At 41.1% G+C, this 16,517-nt stretch overlaps 1 protein-coding gene across 36 annotated transcripts in view; it reads right to left on the bottom strand.

The window, feature by feature from the left end:
- Positions 1-16,517, bottom strand: part of FOXP1 (forkhead box P1) — a 544,444-nt gene that overhangs the window by 242,451 nt on the left and 285,476 nt on the right. For 13 of the 36 annotated variants that reach the window (XM_060271340.2, XM_088662398.1, XM_088662407.1 and 10 more), the window contains one exon: positions 6,926-7,049. The exons of the other annotated variants lie outside the window; for them this stretch is intronic. The gene's annotated coding sequence lies outside the window, so the exon portion shown is untranslated. The remainder of the gene's footprint in view (positions 1-6,925; positions 7,050-16,517) is intronic. 36 annotated transcript variants of the gene reach the window in all.

Below are 16,517 nucleotides of genomic sequence, written 5' to 3'. Positions count from 1 at the left end.
GGACGGCTAAAATTAACACCCAATTAATTTCCAAATTGACAAACAAATGAAACCCATAAATCTACTTTCTCATTAATTTTCTTGTGGTATAATTTAAAGCAGTAATATGAGGGCAAAAACTGAGCATTATCCATCATAAATATCAAAAAAGATAGCACTGTAACACCATAAATTATGCATATTACCTGTTGTTAAAAATGATTAATGTATTATCAACTTTATCACACACTGTCTATGTCTAGACATATCCGAAATCTGAAATTTCATTTAGTACTTAGGGGGAAAGGGGCTCCGGAACGGATGGAATTATCAACAGCACATTTCGAGGCTGGCCCTGTGACACAAAGGTAGCTGCTTCTCATGCTGTCATTTGGGAGTTCCAGGGTTAGAATTGGACTCATCCCAAGCTTTGGGTCACTGGAGGTTGAACATATTGAAGAGGTGATGTTCACTTCCCAGGGGAACTGAAACAAATCACAATGCACTAAGAGCATCCTTTAGTAGCTGACCCACAGACTGGCACTGGCATCTGCTTAGCAAGGGGCTAGTCACCTCCTGTGCCCTCGTGGCTGTAGGGAAAGCAGTGCTCAGTGATGTAGAGAGGTGGAGAATAAAAGGTTAAAACCAAGAACTTTGAAGGAAACCGAGATGAGACGGAAATCTAATATAATTCAGCCTGTAAGAGAGTCAAGTGTATCACCTTGACCAATTGCAGTAGACATTTCCTTGCGCTCACACAGCTCCTGCAATTTCTCCCAATTGATCCAAAACATATAATTCTTGTAAGAAGCTTTCATTTGAAATAACACTTGCCCCCAAATCTCCTTACTACTAGCTTCAGCGGCTGCCCTCTATCCAACAACGCTTGCCTGGCACTTAATTACATATAATAGCACACCATCCCTTTTCTCATGTCTTTATGACCCAAATGGCAATGGGTGTCAACAGTATGGCTCTGGGATCTCTAAAGCTGCTGAGGGATTGATACTCAAACCCAATAAAATATAAGAGAGTTAATGGCTAAATCTCTGATGAACTTGAAACATAAGGCAACTAGCGTCCTTGAGAAGAAATTCAGGAGTCAGTACCCTGAGTTCTACAGCTATGTAAATATTTTGTGTAGTCTTCAGCAAGCTATTTTATAATGGGAAGTCCAATCCTAATAGTGTCGCTTTAACAAACAGGGCATCGGAATCACAGACTTGCCCAGTTCTGCCACATTTGCAAGTGAAAGTCTCCCTAATGGACAAGGCAGAGCAAAAAAAGGACATTCTAAAACAAAGCTATTGGCTATAAGAGGCATTCTTTGGGGCTATCTAGAAACTGGTGTTGTGATATCTGAATACCAAGATGTCAGCCTTTCAGAGAAAGGGAAAGATTTGCAGGAACTGCCCCCCTTCATGATGTGTGTTCACACAAACTGTTATCATTGGGGTGGGGAGATGGAGACAAGGATAAACATCCTTCTTCATCAGGTGAAGATAGGGCCATCCAATCCAAACGTATGAATTAGGATTTAGAACACTCACCAAAAACAAATACAGTGTTACCTCAGTTTTCAAACGTCTCTGTTGGCGAACATTTTGGAACCCATCAAAAACCCAGAAGTAAACGCTTCCGTTTTTGAATGCGCCTTGGAAGCCGAAGGCTCCCGCTGCGTTCCGTCCCCCCAATTTTCTCAATTGATTTTGCAGACCACCCTTTGCGCCTCGGTTTTCGAACGTTATGAAGGTTATGATGAAATGCAGTTGTAAACATGCACTTCTAGTTTAGCTTGCCTGCCATGCTGCATATAAAGGGCAGACGGGAAGAAAATGAAGAAGAACTCTGAAGGGTATGCATCAAGCGCAGCACAGGTTCTACTCTCAAGGACTTTCTGTGAGACAGAAATAAAGGTGGTATAGGTGATAGTGGGGGAGATGTATAGCATTCCCTAAACATGCAGTAGTTTTGTGACTGTTGATATACGGCCATGTCAGTGTTAACCATAGTACTGTCAAGGCTTCCATGTATTGCATCCATCCAGATAGGACTCCACAGAGCTGGGGGCAAGGGTAAGATCAGCATTCAGCTTTTTGTGGCATCTGTGTGGATATTTAGCATATAATCCAACCGTCCACCACAGAAGTTGAATCCAGAGCTTAGTTATTTTCATGAGATCACAACACATAAGTCGTTTTTCATAGCAACCAATACGATGGCAAGACTCTAATGCTCTCAGTCCCTTTTTCTATAAAGTTTAGTTCACAACAGCAAATGTAGAAACATAATTGATAAGCAGGTTTGTTTGTTCCTACCATTTATCTTCCCAGGCAATGCCCCCGTACCTTATCAGCTGTTTCATGGTCAAAAATACTACCATTATGTGTTTCCCTAATGGGGGGGGGGCCTGGGGAAAACTTTGCCTTTTCACTGCTGCCTGTTGTACAACTGTTGAAAACACAAGGGCTGTGCCAGAAAAAGGGGACAATCCCTGTTGACTTGGGAAATATTTCAGTACACTCGTACCTTGGTTCGTGAATGTCTCCAAAGCACAACTTGAAAGGAAATGGTAAAACCCCATCAATGATGACTTTTTAATCAAAACACAGGAGCTGTGCCAGAAAAAGAAGACAATCCTAATTTCATCCTATTAAACCAAACTCTCATTGACTTGGGAAATATTTCAGTACACTCGTACCTTGGTTCGTGAATGCTTTGCAACTCCAAAGCACAACTTGAAAGGAAATGGTAAAACCCCATCATGATGACCTTTTAATCAATACAAAACCTGAAATATGTCTAAGCAATTGACATATGTCAATTGAAATATGTCTTAAGCAATTGACATACCAAATTAACAAACTAGCCATCTGTTCAATACCACCTCCTATCCACCCACTCATTAGTCCACACCTTCACCATCTTCACTAAGCAAACATGCAAAGTTACTGGTGTTCTCCTGTCCGCCCTTCCCTGCCTCCTCCTAATGACTTGCTAGACTAATCATTAATTGCTATACTAATTATTAATCAGGTATAGCACTAGAATGGAAAATGTTTCTTTCTGGATAGAAATGCAGTTTCTGAAAGGGCTGGTCCCACCACAATCCTAATAAAGAGTAGTGGGGATATTTCCACCACCAGCCCCTCCAGATGTCAACACACGCTCTATTGCTGCAGGATTTCTCCTACTTTTTATGTTGGAGAAACTGTTCAGAACCTTTGCAAGTGTGACTCCATGCATTACAGCTTTGGGGTGCGCATTTACAATGTTTTAAGTGTTTTTCTAAGTACGGTGTGTAAAATGTGAATGTGGCAAAGGCCTGCTTGCTAACATAAAGACACACACGTGAAGGAGGTGGGACTGGCTGCAAAAAAAAATGTCTGTAGGTGACTGTGGAGGCCAATTCTGGATCTGCAGATCCTTCTAAAGTGGGGACACAGGTTTCCAAATGGAGTGCTCACGCTTCCCAGTTGTCAGTGTTTGTACTACATTTTTTTAAAGATCTGCCTTGAGAGTGTTTTTAAACCTCTTTTGTTGTGCACTCACTCGTGGGATCATTACCTTGTCATGGTGAGTGGGCATGCGCATTCCTATGATCCTTGTGAGCAAAGCCACCAGGAGTCACGTACTCCCAGTAGGGTCACACAAGGCGGTAAAGTCAAAGGGGAGGAGCTAGACAAATAATGATGCTAGAAGTCCTCAATAGCAGAATAAGCGGAAGATAATAGAATAGAATAGAAATTTATTCACCAAGTACTTACATACTTGGAATTTGCTTTGGCTAATTTTACAATGTAAACGTACTTCATACAAAATATCTGTTAAATATCTGTGTGAGGATCGGAATGTGCAGAACACTATTTCAAGCAAAGAGGAGCCACTCCGACTCCTCCTTGTATGTTACAACAGCTGTGTGGGCGTATGAAGGCTGCAACAAATAAGAATCTACGGCTTGGGTCATTGTGATACTCATGCCATCAGAATAGAGCCTTACTGCAAAGACTGTGTTGATCAGCATCCAATGATCTCCACACATAAAACAAATTCATGCACAAGTGTCTCTCCCTAGCTTCTCTTTATCTATTTTCTCAACACCATGTCTAATTCGATAACCTCTATCATGTCCCTCCTTACTCATCTGTTTTCTAAACTAAAAAGCTGCAAATGTTATAACCTTTCCCCATAGGGGTGTTGCCTCAACTCCTTGATGATTTTGGCTGACCTTTCCTGAATATTTTCCCGCTCTACAATATCCTTTTTTTTTTTGAGGTGAGGAGATCAGACCTGTATTCTAAGTATTATCACAACACAGATTTGCATAACAGTATTATTATGTTAGTAGCCTTATTTTGAAATCTCTTTCCTAATGATCTGCAACACAGAACTTGTGTTTTTCAAAACTGCAACACATTGGGTTGAAATTTTCATCAAGCTATCCTCTACAACCCCAATGTCTCATTCCTGGTCAGTAACCGCTTGAGACCTATTGGTATATATGTGAAATTAGGAATTTTTGCCCCAAATCACCACTTTACACTTGCTTACAGTCAATTGCATTTGCCATATGAATGCCCATTCACACAGTTGGAGAATTCATTTTGGAGCTTTTTGCAATCACTTTTTCATTTAATCACCTTGGAGAATTTGGTATCACCAGCAAACTTGGCTGTATCAGCCTTAACTCATAGTCATTTAGAAGCAAGATGAAGAGCAAATGTTCCAGTACTGATCCTTGCTCAATCTTACTCCTCCATTATGAGAACTGCCAATTTATTCCGACTCTCTACTTCCTATTCTTTAACCAGGACCCGCCCTCTTATTCCATGACTGCTAAGCTTACTCAAACACATTTTCAAAGTCTTAGTATACCAGATGAATGACCTTTATCTCTATACTTGTTGACACTCTCAAAGATCTCTGAAAAATTAGTGAGACAGGACTGACCCTTGAAGAACCCATGCTGCTCCCACTTCCACAAGATCTGGGCTTTTATATACTTGGTAATTCTGACTTTCCTAACTAGCCTGGAATTTATGGGTCCCCTCTAGATGTCTAAGAAAAAAGAAAAAAGAATAGAGTTATCTTAGCCATTTTCCACACCTCACCTGTGGAAGCTGATATGGAATAAGCAATCAGCAACTGCACATTGTAGTTCATTAAGACCTTTCAGATGGAAGCCGGCCAGACCCAGAAATTTGTCAAATTTAAATTTGTCAATAAGGCCTTGAATAGTAGTTCCCAAACTCCCCTCCTTTCCTCTGACCCTAGAAAATTGCCGAGTGTCTTAGTGAACCATGTAATAAATTTTGTACTGATTGTACTGTGCTGTGCTAGATGATATTTAATTGTATTTTTAGAGGCACATTATAGACCCACTGAATGAAGTTTGGAGACCACTGGTGGTCCGTGGCCATGGAATAGAGTATTGTCTCTTGTAACCATTATCTTCCTAAATCCCTCAGACTCCCATCCTGGTCTCACATCTTCTGCTTTGAAGAAGATGCAAATAATTAATTTTGCTTCTGTGCAATCTCCTTTTACTCCTTTAGCACACTTTTTGATAAGGTCCAACCACCTCCATAGCTGGTCTCCTGCTGCTAATGTATTTAAATATTTTGTTGTTGTTTTTAGCAACCTTTTCCTGAAAAAAAAAATTTCTTTCCTTATTAACCAAAGATTCGTCATGCCATTGACAAGAAAATGATTTTAAAACACCAGTAACTGTATGCTACAGATATTTACTCAGAAATACGTCTTTTTGTGTTCAGTAGAGCTTACTCCAAAGAAAGTACAGTATGCATAAGATTGCAGGCTTAAGTAGGGTCTGCAGGATAATAATAATAATCATCATCTCTGTGGTTAAGCAGTGCTTTGTTAAGCTACAACACCATAAAGTTTTGTTTCTTATTCAATTTCCCCCCATTGTCTGCCCCAGAGAGAAGGACTGATTCATCATAGCTATGCTAGTCAATTAATGACTGCCTGGTTAGGCCACACCACTTCAAATGCCGATTCACCTCAAGCCCCATGAACGCTCTAGCAATCAAAACGAACAATATGTTTCAGATCATTATGGCGACTTAGTGAGTACCATCTATCAGGATTTTGCAAACCTTTTCTTGTCGGCTTGCCTGGATGACTAACAGGTCAATCATTTAATCTGATCCTTTAAAAACTCCTTATGCACTTATATTTTTTTCGTATAATTTTAATGGGCAGTTCTCCCCTACAAAGTTACAAGCCTATGCATTAAACATAAAAAAGCTAACATTAACTTTTCTCTAAATGTGCTCACTCTTCTATTTCCTTAGGATTTGGAGTTTATTGCTAACGGGTTGTATCTGATATTCGAATTATGTATAGTGCTTTCTGCCCTGTGACTCCACAACCACTGTTCATTTTTAAGTACGGTAGGACTGTGTAAAGTCCTGCTGACCCACTGAAATCAATAAAGCATACAATGTTTTGCTACTTGGTATAAGATACCCTTAAACAACAATGGAGGAGAGGAGAAATGGGAGGGGAGACAACAAGTTCTTTGCAAAACAGCAACTACTAGCACCACTTTATTTCATTAGAGCTCCTAGCACATAAGAAGAAATACAACAATGCAAAACATCTGAAGATGTAAATACACTTTCAAACATAAGACTATTTCATACTAATGCATGGCAAGCAAACACACAAAATGATGAAAACACACCAAGAAGTCATACGTTAGCATATTAATTGGTTTGTTTATACATTGTCTGCCATCCTTACAAGAGTTTACATCAGCTCTGCTCTGAAACAAGTTTTAAAAAATTCCTTTCCTAACTTCGTGGCTGACATAAGCACCAACATACTGTTAAAAGAAACATGCACACACACATACACACACACAAATCCCACAAACAGAAAATCACTATATATCATTAAGAAGGTTCTTTTTTGTGATTACCTTGTTCATAGCCCTATCCTTTTGTCCTAGACATTTAAAGTCCTTGTTTGATCCACACAGAATTTTCTAGTCATCAGATGTTCTATTACTGTGCTAGCCGTCTTGCAGGAGTGCTCTCTCCCTTCTGAAAAAAGCAAACAACTGGATAGATATCATTACACTAAGGAAATCTCTTGGAAAAAAACCAAACAACTTGCTAATCTTTGTAGCCCCTTCATCTAAAGTTAACGATAAGAAAAACAAACCCAAGTCAGTTTCAGCCACATTCCAGGGACAAGTTCCCCTTTTCTTCTTTATCAAAATCCTAGCTTTTAAAGCTCCCCCCCCCAACTCCCCACCCCAGCAGACCTTGCAGGCTAAACTGCTGCTCACACCCGCAAACAAAGCAATATTTGTTTAATAACTGATTGCTGCCATGGGTACAGTAAACAAGGGCCCTGGCGTTTGTGTTTATGAACAAACACATCATCTTGCAAGAGCAATTTAACATTAACCAGGTGGAATAATCAACAGATTTCATAGGTGACACTCAGGGCAGGACAACTGTAAACAGAGGAGGGAGGAGAAAGGGGCCACTCTCAGGGAATCAAGGTTGAGGCAAATGCATTGCAGAGTAAACAGCTGGGGAGAGGTCAAGACAAACAAACTGTGATCCTCCTGACATTTTGAGGAGCAGGAAGGTTGTGTGTTACACGCATCAGCTGCTGACCACCATGAAAATCAAACCAGTTGGGGACCAGGGCGACTTGTTTATACAGTGCCAGGTTGCTTCTAAACAAGAAGTTGCAATTATCCAAATTGTGCTCCGTAGTCACTGCACTAACCGGAGAGATCAAATCAGATGCCATTCCCCCCTCCCTCACAGACGGCATTTGAAACAACAGAGCTGTTAACAGAAGGAGGGGGCAGAAACAGAAGTGCAGGTGGTTAATTGTTAAAGTTATATGTACTGTACAGGAAAAGGCATCATTTACAGGAGAAGGGAGGGAAGGGAAGGAGGGAAGACAGAGAGAGAGAGAAGCACCATCTTAAATCCATTTTGTTCATGAAGTTGTTGAGATCAGTTACCAATGCCGGTTAATTAGAATGTTTTGGATTCTACTAAAAAGTCTAATCTGTTATACGCAAGTATTAAGAGCAGCACATACTTTTTAAATGCAGCATTAAGTTCAGAATAACCAATGGTATGCATCTCAAAGACAGAGACCCAATGTAAAGCTGCAGATGTAGAAAAATGCAAAGTTGTAAGGAATTTTTAATTCCTTTCTAGTTACAGGTAGGTAGCCGTGTTGGTCTGGTGTAGTTGAAACAAAATTTATATTAAACAAAATTCTTCCAGTAGCACCGATAGAGAGAGCTGAAGGGCACTGTTGTGTATGCCATCAAATGCCAACAGTGCCCTTCAGCTCTCTATATTGGACAAACAGGCCAAACCCTAAACCAAAGGATAAATGGACATAAATCTGACATCAGGAATCACAAGACAGAGAAACCAGTAGGAGAACACTTCAATCTCCCAGGACATTCTATACAAGATCTCAAAGTAGCTGTCTTATTACAAAAAGAATTTCAGAAATAGACTGGAAAGAAAAGTTGCTGAACTGCAATTTATCACCAAACTTAAAACCATGGAGAAACCTGGTCTAAACAAAGACATTGGATTATTATATCATTATACACGATAAAGCTATCTTTAGCCATCTCACCCATTGCTCTTCCTGTGGGACCAATTTGCAGTCGTAAAGATTGGTAAATTCTTCCTGCAATACCAAACCGTCTGGTTTCCCACCACCCTTTTGAGTGGTGCCCCCCCCTCTCACTATATGTGGGGATCTGGTGACTTCTGTTTCAGTGTATCTGAAGAAGTGTGCATGCACACGAAAGCTCATACCTATGACAAACTTAGTTGGTCTCTAAGGTGCTACTGGAAGAATTTTTTTTCCATTTTAATTCCTTTCTGCGATTCCTAAATCCATTGACCAAGAGCTTATAAATAGGCTACTATCCAACCCTACAATAATTGACAGATATTTATGCCATTAGCCAGTCTAAAAACTCCCAGGCTCTTCTTTGGTCAAGTGTTGATGTACTGCTTGGAAACACGTAATTTCTAGACTCTGCTGGAGCCTGTCAATGTCTGAGCAATTCTAGAAATGTCTGACCACAGACTGAACTCTCTTATAGATTATTTATGATCAATGTGTCCATATTTCAATCGGCCACCTTCTGTATTGGTCTGAATTTGGCCACTATATATGTACTTAATATTTCTGTCATGTCTTTATTCTGTATGTACTCTCACCAGTGTCCTCAGATTGCTGGAGAAACCCAGCTGGAGCATTAGACTAGAAATGGGGAAACTCAGGTTTAAATTTGCCCTCAGCAATTAAGCTCACTGGTGACTTTGGGTGAGATGCCACCACTCAAGAGTAACCTACCTCTGAGGAGTAACCATAGCTTAGTGGCAGAGCACAAGGTTCGCATACAGAAGGTTTCAGGCTCAATCCTCGGTTTTTCAAGATAGAGGGTTGGACTAGATGACCCTCGGGGTCCCTAGTAACTCTACAATTATATGAATAGGGAGGACCCATCTGAAACACTGGAGAGCTATTGTGACCTGAGGTGCCTCCAGATTTGTCAGCATTTTGTGAGACGATCACAAGTACATACTGAAACTTTGGGTGTAACATGGATTAAAGTACTCTGTTGCAATAAAGGTAAAGGAAAAGGGACCACTGACCATTAGGTCCAGTCATGACCGACTCTGGGGTTGCGGCGCTCATCTTGTGTTATTGGCTGAGGGAGCCAGCATACAGCTTCTGGGTCATGTGGCCAGCCTGACAAAGCCGCTTCTGGCGAACCAGAGCAACACACGAAAACGCCATTTACCTTCCCACTGTAGCGGTACCTATTTATCTACTTGCATTTTGACGTGCTTTCGGAACTGCTAGGCTGGCAGGAGCAGGGACCAAGCAACGGGAGCTCACCCCATCGCGGGGATTCGAACCGCCAACCTTCTGATCAGCAAGCCCTAGGCTCTGTGGTTTAACCCACAGCGCCACCTGCATCCCTTCTCTGTTGCAATAAATCCCCTCAAAAAGAAAAGTGAACTTCTTGCAGTTTGGAAAGTGATGGGGAAATGCATTGAAAACTGTGGGATGAACAAATGACTAATATGAATACATCTAAACACTCTGTGAGCAAATCAAAATGAATGCAGAATGAATGCTTATCGCCATATAACCACCCTGTAAACAAATCAGAATGAGTGTTCAATAGGAAACATTGTCTACCCACCATAAGCTTTGTGCAAGTAAATCAGGATGAATGCTGAATAAACAGACCATCTGAAGGAGCTCAGACAAGTGCTAGCAAGTAGCACCTAGTAAGTGTAGAATACTATGAAGCATTGTTCTGGTCATAACCTGGACAGTGCTTCTTTAGAATGCCACTGGTGATCAGCTTCCATAACAACCACCCACCTGAAGCTACATCTTCAGATCAGGATGTCCTTGGGCTTAAACCAAAGTGTGGGAGACCATTGTGGTTATTCGTCAGAGAAGGGAAAGCAGGGCAATGCAAGTTTTTAAGAATTAGCCCAGGTAAATTTGACAAAATTAAGCCCTAACTGAGGCCGATTTCTTCCCAAAAGCCCACCCTCCAGGATGTTTGCTGTTGAGTAGGCGACCCATCACATGTCTGACCATGACAAAACAACAACCACAAGTTGACAGAAAAAGGAGTAGCATGACACCTGGATTTAATGACTTTTGGGGGGGGGTAGACTGGTTCACTTGTCATACTAAACCTTGGGCTCACACACTCCTTAAAGGGCTCTGTTTGACAACCCCCTGTGAGCAAGTTAGCTCTAGCTAAGACCACAAGGAGCTCTTTCTAGATATGTGATGTGGCTCAATCCCACCTCACACAGAACTCCAACACACATCTGTGCACATGTATCTTTTCTGATCTACTCCAGATGTGTGGACAGTATGTATGGTTGCCACCCACACTGGCAGCATAGCGCAGGGCCAGCCTATGTGAGCCCCTGACTACCCTCACGGACTGAGACTGAAACCTTGGGTTAATGGGAGAATTAATAGCAATGAGAGTGCCTGTCCTCTTATACCATGCTTGGTAAGCTTAGGTAGCCTTTGTTGAGTTAATTTATAAAATGCTCTTTGAAAGTCTGAGTTGACATTGTCAGCTGGATCGCTTCCATCCACATGCTCATTGACACTCAAAAGGACTATAAAGGATGGGAGACACCTGGCTTGAGAGCAGTACATGTGAAAAGGATCTAGGAGTCTTGGTAGACCACAAACTTGACATGAGTCAGCAGTGTGATGCAGCAGCTAAAAAAGCCAATGCAATTCTGGGCTGCATCAATAGGAGTATAGCATCTAGATCAAGGGAAGTAATAGTACCACTGTATTCTGCTCTGGTCAGACCTCACCTGGAGTACTGTGTCCAGTTCTGGGCACCACAGTTCAAGAAGGATACTGATAAGCTGGAACGTGTCCAGAAGAGGGCAACCAAAATGGTCAAAGGCCTGGAAACGATGCCTTATGAGGAACGGCTTAGGGAGCTGGGTATGTTTAGCCTGGAGAAGAGAAGGTTAAGGGGTGATATGATAACCATGTTCAAATATATAAAAGGATGTCATATAGAGGAGGGAGAAAGGTTGTTTTCTGCTGCTCCAGAGAAGCGGACACGGAGCAATGGATTCAAACTACAAGAAAGAAAATTCCACCTAAACATTAGGAAGAACTTCCTGACAGTAAGAGCTGTTCGGCAGTGGAATTTGCTGCCAAGGAGTGTGGTGGAGTCTCCTTCTTTGGAGGTCTTTAAGCAGAGGCTTGACAGCCATCTGTCAGGAATGCTTTGATGGTGTTTCCTGCTTGGCAGGGGGTTGGACTGGATGGCCCTTGTGGTCTCTTCCAACTCTATGATTCTATGATTCTATGAAAGGTAAGTTAGGTAGGACCTATTATTATAGATCTTAGGGAACAGTTACATACTTCCTTCCACAGTGAAGACAGAGTCATCCAGCTTCTCTGCAATTTCCTTTCCCTGCTTCAGCATATCTTTGACTTCCTTGTGCCTAAAGGGACAACTGCGACCCTGGCCAGTTTCCTGCTTCAAATGTAGTCAAATATTTTTTATTGTTGGTTTTAATTAACTGTATGCTTTTAATTAATTTGTTGTTGTTGTTGTTGTATCCTTTATTGCATGCATGAATTTATTCTTCCAAAAGTTTGAGTTTATATTCCATTTTCCTTCTTTGGACAATATATCGATTTTCTGAAGGAAGCCTTTTTGCTTCTAATATGTTCATTGACTTTACTCATTTACCACGTTGGCATCCTTTTGGTTTTGATAGGACCTTTCCTGATCAGTACTATACATTCTAGCTGAACCTCCATTATTGTGGCTTTGAATAGCTGCCAAGCATTTTAGATAGCTCTGACCCTCCTGATTTGGCTTTCAACTTCCTTTTTACCAGTTCCCTTATTTTATTTTTTTAGAACTTTCCTCTTCTGAAGTCAAATGTGACTGGGCTAGACTTCCTTGGCATCTGTTCACTTAAATGTGTGTTGTAAAATGGATCATGTGCAAAATATTGCACGTGCTGCCTGTTATTTCAGCATTAAGACATCTTCATATCGAAACGGAACTGCTTCTTCTGTGGTCCTTTTCCAGTACGTAAAATCACAGTTTATTCAGTGCAAAGTAAGTACTATATGATAAAAACTACAAGCATATCATTCAAATGCTTTATTGGTCAAATAGATGGATGCTTTTATTAGTTCAACCTTTTTTGTAATGGAGTGCCACTGATGACCCAGTGTTATCCTCATTCCCTGCCATTAATCACACTCCTAAGAGCTCATTTTGCTTTAAAATCTTAAGAAATTGCCATAATTTAAAGACATGGTGTCTACCTAATGGGAAATGCTTCACAGATTGTATCGTTTCTTATAACCATAGCTTTATGGCAATGCTGACCACAATGTTAAGGCATTAGATAGCTGAATAAAATATTTCAGTGCTAGAAAAGCTATATGTAAACTTTCTTTTGTATGTGTGGTTTGCTACATCTTTACTACTTTAAAATCACAGTGCTTTGGGAATCGCAGAATTCAAACATGCATGGCTTATGTAGATTAAGACTATGAAAACATTCCCTGAGCAAATATAAAATAACAAATAAGTACATTAAAGAGGATCCCTAGTACAAACAGTGACTATAGGTTTTAAACAAATACCATACAGAGGTACGTTCTTTATTCAGGATACTGTATAATCTTTATACCTTCTCAGTTCAACTGTAGAAAACTAAGGATATTTCCTGGTTAGGAATCACTTCTCCAGCATTTTCAGCTGTGAAATTTACAGAAAGATTTAAACTAACATGATGATAATCTTAACCCATAAAGCTTGCTATTATGAAGATGCACATGGCAAAGTGTTTTGACAATGTTGACTATTATGGGAGGGAAAACATATATAAGAGAATTCCACCAAATGTAAAAGCAAAAGTGAGGAAGGGAAAAACACTTCCATTTTTTAAAAAGCATCTTTAAACATCTTGCGAAGGAAAATGTGGCGCAATTATATTATAAAGTGAATACAAAAGAGTGCTCTTTTTTCAGCTAGCTAATAAGGCATTAGTATCTACTAGCCTTATGAATATGGTGTGTAAATCACATCAAATTCAAAGTGTCTGAATTTATTATAACAAGAGCTGTAGAGAAACATTAACTTTCTGGGTTGTTGCTAAGGATTAGCTCTTGTTTACAACTCTGTATTTATAGAGCTGGGGGTGGATTGTCAAATGAAGGACAAAGATGAATACAGCTGAACAAATGCAGTCTTGATTTAGAGAAATCAGATCTTGCCATAGTCTAAGAGGAAACATTTCTTTTTAAGGAGAAAAAGAATATGTTCATTAAGTTCCTTCCTAATGCTATGTACAACTAGCCTGCTTTATTAGGGGGGAAATATGCAAATAGATTTTCTGACTCCACAGTTCTAGTCCAAGATACCAAATATGACAAGTGTTCAAACAGATAGCATTTGTGAGTGATAGAAGCCAGCTTAGGAGGCTGATAATGGAATACAGAACCTTTCACCTGTATGTTGCTTCTGCAAATCCAACTTGCTCTGTAGTGACCAAAAGTTATTACAGCCTGACGGCTCATCAACAGCAAACTCGAAAGGCCATTTGGCAGCTTGAAACTAGCTCATCACAGGAGAGGTGTCCACTTCATGAAGTCCTTTCCAAAAACAGCTGTAACCTGGTTAACTGTTTTCATAGCAGTCAGCCTGATCCAAATAATGTGTTTTGCCACCAAACAGCAACCATAGGTATCTGCCTCGACCTATTAGTAAACAGGGCTTAAACATGATCTGGATAATATCAACTACTTTGCTAAATCTGGAAAAGATGTACTTGGTTGAATGGCTAACATGGAACAGAGTTATCGGCTCCCCAAGGGAGGAGCACACTTCTATTACACCTAACACTTCAATCTGAGGGCACATCCTCATCAACAACAAACACATTACATCAACCTCAGATGTGGTGCAAATAATTTCCCTTCCACTGAAGTCACTGAAACAGTAAAAATAGCCACCTCCATGTCGAGAACCACCCTGCCTACAATGCCACAACAGAAGACAATATATGGTGTAACTCAGTGTCCAATCACAGCACACCACAACTAATATGTAAGTCCCATATAGTGAGACCACAATTCAGATGATAGGCGTGAGGGATGTATCTCTTTGGCCTCAGGTCATCACTCTGGTAATGTGGAACTGTGGAACAATACTTTTCACAAAACAGACTAGCTTCAGAACACACATGGGAACTTGAGCGTTGACAGAGAGCAGGAGTCAGGTCTGCAGCGAAACAATAAATCACCCAATGTCAGTGAAGTTAACACTTATCCAAACAAACAAAACAGCTCAGTCCTAGTGGTCACAGCAACCCTTCCCAGTAGCTCTTGTCCCAATAGAGCAGATGCGAGGACTGAAGGTCCCTGCCTTCCCACTGCTCTCTAAAGCGCCTCGCCCCAGTTCCTTCCTCAACAGCCTAAGGCTCATTTTCTTTTTGCTTCACCCTCAATTTCTCTTTATGTTTTGGGATACCAGTGGGGTGGGGAGCTGGTAACAGCAGGAGTGGGAGATTCCCTGACTTCTTCAGTACCTGTCTCCTCTCCAGCCTTTGCTTCCTCCTCTGAGTCTGGACTGCTCATTGCCACAGACTCTTCCTGCTCTCTAAACCTTATTCCAGCTTCAGCTTCTGACACCTCCTCCTCCCCTCTTCGACCACTCATCGTTGCCCATAGCTGCCAAGTTTTCCCTTTTCTCGCGAGGAAGCCTATTCAGCATAAGGGAAAATCCCTTTAAAAAAGGGATAACTTGGCAGCTATGTCGTTGCCCCACCATCAGTCCCCTGGCTCTGACATTCTCCCCCTGGGGATTCCCCAGCTGGTGCCTCCAAGCACTTCTCTGCATCCAGCCAGTCCACGACAAGCACATTGCTAACATTTTTTTTCTGCCTAGAACCTCACTTTAGAACTTCAGATAGAAAGCCAATCACACTCAACTCCAACAAAATAGGGTACCAGGACAGAGCACCTCATGCAGATGAGCGAGGGAAGGAGGAACACAAGCTGTAATACACAATGGCTTTAATTTTCTCCCATGTCTCCGCTGACCCCCTATGAAATATGGGGATACTGTGCCTTGCCTCAACTTATTTGTATAACACTCTTCACCCAGAACAGAAGGGGACGGTGCCCACCCTCAGCCTGCCACATACAGGAAGAAACATAGAGACAAAGGCCAGGCACTCCACTCCAACCACAGCCACTGTTGACCAAACTCTCATAAGACTTTTGCCTTGCAGGAACTCTATACACGAACATGAAGTAGAACAAACACTACTGCCCACACACTGCTTCACTATAACCTCAAAGGGCAGAAGCCTCTGGGGCATAGCTGCCAAGTTATCCCTTTTTTTAAGGGAAATTCCCTTATGCTGAATAGGCTTCCTCGGGAGAAAAGGGAAAACTTGGCAGCTATGCTCTGGGGTTGCAGACTTACAACTCCAGTTGGCCAAGTGCCTGAAAGCAGAAATGCAGTGTCTATATGCAATCAATCAATTATTCTGAGGTGTGCACCTTAAGAGGTCACAGGTCAGCAGTAGAGCAAACCACCTATATGCATAATGTCCCAGCTTCAATTCCCACAATTACAAATTAGTGAAGCTTGAAAAGACCTCTATCCAAGGTTTTGGAGAGTTCTGCCAGTCAGAGTATACAGTACTGGGGTATGCAGAGCAACAGATTGACTCCATATTAAACACCTCTATACGTTCATATGAAAATATATATACTAAAAATAATGTCAAAACTCTTCACTGGCTGAAGTCTTCCTCTTGCTGCGTGTGCTGCTGTATTTGTTTCCACTAGCAGCAGCAACACAGACTGAGGGTACTCTATACTTCCTTCAGTAACACAATTAAAAGTAAATGTAAGCAGTAAGTGAAAACACTGATTGCATTTGGATAATAAAAAGT

The sequence above is a fragment of the Zootoca vivipara genome, chromosome 2, assembly GCF_965207765.1.
Source record: "Zootoca vivipara chromosome 2, rZooViv2.hap1.1, whole genome shotgun sequence".
Classification (NCBI taxonomy): domain Eukaryota; kingdom Metazoa; phylum Chordata; class Lepidosauria; order Squamata; family Lacertidae; genus Zootoca; species Zootoca vivipara.
Note: the sequence above shows the minus strand (reverse complement) of the source record. Positions and strands in the feature narration are given on the sequence as shown.